This window comes from Mus pahari, chromosome 8 (genome assembly GCF_900095145.1).
Source record: "Mus pahari chromosome 8, PAHARI_EIJ_v1.1, whole genome shotgun sequence".
Lineage (NCBI taxonomy): Eukaryota > Metazoa > Chordata > Mammalia > Rodentia > Muridae > Mus > Mus pahari.
The window spans coordinates 51,459,223-51,464,636 of record NC_034597.1 but is presented as its reverse complement, the minus strand read 5'-3'; the positions used below and the strand labels follow the sequence as shown (position 1 = coordinate 51,464,636).

Sequence of the window (5,414 nt, the reverse complement as noted above, 5' to 3'; positions counted from 1 at the left end):
TCGGGTTATATAAGCTGGTGACAGGTGCATGTACTAGCGAGGGGCTGTAGACTCAGCTGATGAACCTCCCCCACTCCTTCTGTAAAGGAACATTAAAGGTCCTAATCCTCCAAGGATCCAACAGCTGCTCTGATTTCAGGATAGCCCCTTTGTCAAAAATCAACTAACCGCAAACGCAGAGCTGTTTGTAAATAGCTCTGTGGGTCTGTATGTGTACATTTATGAAACTCTTATACTGCTGGGATTATAGGAGCTTTAAAGTAAAGGTTTGAAATTAGGAGTTTTGGGTCTTCCAACTTTCATAAGGCTCGGAATAGAGATAGAAGTTTTCAAAGATGCAGGTGTCAATTTCTGTCCAACAGGCCGCTGGGATTTTGACAGGAGTCATGTTAAATCTATAGATCAAGTCAGCACCTTAGCAGTGTTAAGGCATCCAATCTACAAAATAGACATCTTTTTTTTTTTTTTTTTTTTGCTTTTATTTATTTATTTTAAACTTAACAAAGTTTTATAGTTTTTAGTATTCAAGATGTGCTGGTTAGTTCTTGGCAACTCGATACACACTGGAATCACCTAGGGTAAGATCCAAACTGAGGCCTTTCTACTATCAGATTACCCCATAGGCAAGTCTATGGGGCAGTCCTCCCACCTCCCTCCATGGTTTTGGGTTGTATAGACAGCAAGCTGAGCAAGCCAGTAAGCAGCCTTTGTCCCTGCGGCCTCTGCTTCAGTTCCTGCCTCCAGGTCGCTGTCCTGGCTCCCCTCAATCTAATGTGTTAGAGTTATTAACTCCTCCTCTCCCACATTAGCTTTGATGAGCTTTGATTAGTGTCTGATCACAGTAACAGAAAGCAACGAGCACCATAACTTTGCACATTTTTTTAAAAGAGTATGTTTTTTAATTGTATTTTATTATTTTAATGCTACTATGAATCGAACTGCATTGTTAATTCCATTTGCACATGTTCAGATGCCAGTATATAAAAATGCAGTTGATACTATTTGTGCATGCATGCATGTACATGTGTTCAGACGTGGAGACCAGTGGTTGACATAAAATGTCATCCTTGATCGCTCTCTGTCCTTTGTGGAGACAGGGTCTGCCACTGAACTTAAGAGTTCATTTACTGAGCAGCGAGGTCTACGGACCAGCAGGCTCCAGGGACCAGCAGGCTCCAGGGACCAGCAGGCTCCAGCCTGTCTCCACCTCCTCAGTGCTGGGATTGCAGGCAGGTACTGACACACTTGCATTTTTACATGGATTTGGGAGATCCAAGCCCAGGTCCTCTATCTGGGGGAGCAGAGAACGACACCCGCACATTTACCATGTCTTTTCTGCTTTAAATAATCTGATCCTTGCCATGAAAATATCCCTAACATTGTAAGGGACCAGAAAGAAGTTTTTGCTGGACCTCATGACCAAGGTTAGTAATGCATGTTAAGGTCACTGAATATGTAAGACAGCTATCCTACCATGTGCTCAGTCCATTTGTTTAACCTACCTTCAAGAGACACAATAATGACCAACCTCACTTGCCTTGGGTTTCTTGAGCAATCAGTTTTTACAACCTCAGAGAGTGGTAGCTGTCATCTCCTTATGTTCTCTTCCATGACCCTGACCTGCTTGTGTGTTTGCAGTGATAGACATACCCACCATAAACACTGAGAGCAGCTTTCTTCTATTGATTTGTAGCCATATTTATTTGTTTCTCTGGGTGAGTTGGGGTCAGGTGGGGTGAATAACTTAACCCCTTGTAAACTCTGCTAAAGATTTCTGTAAAGATCCCCGGTTCATGTGCTGCTTTCTGTGCTGTTCAATACATACAGAACCAAGCCCTGTTAGGAACAGACACATGGACACAGGGACAGACAGATTCACAGGGCAGCATTCAGGCAGGCACAAATTCGGACAGAAAACCACAGGGAGGGGGAAGGAAAGAAGCAGAATTACTCAAAGGGGAAGTGTTTTTTAATTTTCTTTCCCTAACACAAGGGCAGCACATGACTGGTGTCTGAGGTTTTCACTAATGCACTCAAACGGATACACCAGCACTCTTTAGATAGCCCACAGAGTCTGTAGCTGGTCTCTGCTACTTGGTAAGTTCTTTTTTCCCACCCTTTATCCATTGCCCACCCCCTTTAACCCTTTAATATTAGGTAGGAGAGAAACAAGGATAGAAGGGAGAGAGGAATTAGGAAAATCCCTGAATCTAATTTCTTTCTTTTTGTTTCTTCTTTGACTCCAACTACTAACAAATGGCAAATAACCTCCCTAAATAACCACCCACCCTCACCTCTCAGGGCCTTCGCATTTATATGCACTCTGAAAAGTTTCCAGAATTCCAAATGTCATACAATGATAGAAATTATCTGCAGCTGGCAAAACCACACTTTTGCTAGCGCAAGAGGCAAATCATGGTCAGCTGTTGCAGACAGTCGGAACCAGCCCCACATCCCTACACCTGAGGTTAAAACAGAAGCACATTCTTAAAATATTTCCATGTGGCTTTTCTTTTCTTTTCTTTTCTTCTCTTCTCTTTAAACCAAAATTCCAGAATTCTCATTACAGAGGTTCACTCTCTTGTTAAAATTCATTGACTATTATGCTTAAGACAATGTAACTGCATATAAAGTGTACCTCAGCTAAAAAAAAAAAAATATTAATGTACGTTTAAAACCCTGAAAAGGGGTAATTTTTTAGAGTGAGAATGTCATAATAACAGAAAATATTCTGTGTTTATGTAATCGTACCAATTTGCCATTAAGAAAGGTCCTGCCCAGGGAGAAAGGAGAGGTGGTGTTCAACAGAGCGCAGCTAACAGCTATGAATGGAGAAAGAAAGCCATTCAAAGCTAATACCCCCCCACACCAGTTAAGTTGCCCCACTAAGTTGGTAACTATGGAGATGAAGGACAGTGTTGGCTATAACTCATATTACACTGACATTTAGTTTGTCAGAGCAATCTTGCAGACACAGGTTTGTTTCTCCTTCCTTCCTTCCTTCCTTTTTTTTTTTTTAAATACCACATCTTTGCAAATGCTTATTGCATTTATATACATTACAATCAAAGAAGAGGCAAGTGCAGGGTCCCCAGGTTCAGCAATGCTTTTCCCATTTAGATGCCCCTAAGAATGAACACCATGGCACCATGGTATCTCGGCTATGCCCCTAAGAATGAACACCGTGGTATCTTGGCTACATGCCAAAAGCAGAGACTGTTGCTTGACACTTATTAGTGAGAAGTGGCTCTGTGCAAAACTTCTCCTCATCCTGCAGGTTTTCCTGACTCCAGAGATAGGCAGACCCTTCAAACTCAAACGCACTGTGCATCTCCCAGAGAGCTCCTGACTGGAGGAAATGTAGGGAACACTTATGACTGTGTGGGTTAGTTTTTGTCAAGTTGACACATGCCAGACGATATGAATGGAGGCAATCTCACTTGAGAAAGTTGAAATTCATCAGATTGGCCTGAAGCGAATTTTGGGGGGATTTTTTTTTTTTTTTTTTTGATTACTAATTGATGTGGGCTCACTGTGGATGATGTCATCCCTGAGCAAGTGGACCTGGGTGTAAGAAAGCAAACAGAGCAAGTGGTGGAGACACATCCAGTAAGCATTACTCCTCCATGGCCTCTGCTTCAGTTCCTGCCTCCAGATTTTTGTGCAGATTTCCTGCCTTGACTACCTTTCATGATAGACTATAACCCTCAAGGTGAAATACTCCTTATTCCCTTCTATATTACTTTTCTTTTTTTCTTATTTAGTTTTTATTCATAATCATAAGCTTACCTCTGTAATCCAGCTAGACTTGGAGGGGAATGAGGAAAATATGGAACCCCAACAACTTCAGTGAGAGCAAAGATTACAGGGTATCATGAGCAGATGAGGGGAGAGGTGGTGGGCTTTCCTGAGCTACAGAAGGAATGGTCTGGTGGGTAAGACGACAGCAAGTCAAAAGCATTAGAATTGTCTGCCATCGGATATGGTGATCTTCTTGCTGGTCTTGCCATTCCTGGACCCAAAAAGCTCCTTGGCTTCCACAGTGCTCATGTCTGCGTTCATCTTCCCAGAGACCACTTGTGGCCACCCAGCCACTCTGTCTTGGCAGTGCAGATAAAAAACTGGGAACTATTTGTGTCTGGACCAGCATTTGCCACAGACAAGATGCCAGGACCCGCCTGCTTCAGGATGTCGTTTGCATCCTCAAATTTCCCCCTGTAGATGGACCAGTGCCATTATGGCGCGTAGACACCACCCTGGTACACAGCTCCTGGAATAAGTCTGTGAAAGGAGGAGCCCATATATCCACATCCAATCTCTCCGGTGCTCAGAGCACAAAAGTTTTCTGCTGCCTTTGGAACTTTGTCTGCAAAGAGCTCAAAGGAGATGCAGCCCCAAGGGTTTGCCCTTGGCGACCATGTCAAAGTGCATGATGGGATTGATCATGGCTGCAGCAAGCTGCCACAGGGGACAGTGGTATCTGCAAAGCCTTGGTTACTTTTTCATTGGTATGATAAGACACCATGACGAAGGCAACTTATGAAGGAGTTTATGGGGGGCTAACAGTTCTAGAGGGTTAGAAACATGGCAGCAAGCAGGAAGGCTAGAGCAGTAGCCAAGAGTGCACATCTTAATCCACCACAAGACAGAGAGCGAACTGGCAATGATGTGGCCTTTTAAAACCTCAAACCCCACCCCCAGTGACACGCCTCCTCCAAGGCCACACCTCTGAATCCTTCCCAAACCATTCAAGAAAATGGGGACCAAGTATTCAAACATATGAGTCTGTGGGGATCATTATCATTCAAACCGACACACTTTCCCAAGCTGCTCTTGGTCCTGGTGGTCATCACAGCAGTAGGAAGCTAACTAAGAGCTGCTTTGATACTTCCAAACACGAGGGCCTTTAAGAATTTTTATGTATGAAATGAAAGAAAAGTGAGGCACGTATGCTTTCTCACAAGCAGAATAGTTCCTCTCCAGAGCCAGTAAGCTTATCAAACCTCAGGTAAAACAACCCTGAGTGCAGCCAGCGGGCGCTCACGGAAGGCAGCCTGCTTCTTATATGAGCTGCTATTGGGGGAAATAACATGGGTGGTTTTTATATTTATTGCAAATAATCACCCTTCAAGAACATGCTATCAAAATGCTATTAACAGCTGAGTACAGTACCAGGCAAGGCCCCCCATGCCTTCACACATGGTCTTTAGTCTAGTGAAGTAATGAATCTCTTTAGTTATTTTTTTTTAATAAAATGTGTTAAAATGTCAGTGTTAATAGACTGGTCTTGAGAATAGTTTGATTAAAATTTAATAAAATAAAATTTTTGGCTACCTTGGAACTCTCTGTGTAGACCAGGCTGGCCTCAAATTCACAGGCTGGCCTCTGCCTCCCACGTGCTGTAATTAAATGTA

The 5,414-nt window shown here is 43.1% G+C and overlaps 1 pseudogene; it reads right to left on the bottom strand.

Moving 5' to 3' along the window:
- Nucleotides 1–3,960: 3,960 nt before the first annotated feature.
- On the bottom strand, nucleotides 3,961–4,452 carry LOC110325934 (annotated as a pseudogene).
- Between the last annotated feature and the right edge of the window lie 962 nt (nucleotides 4,453–5,414).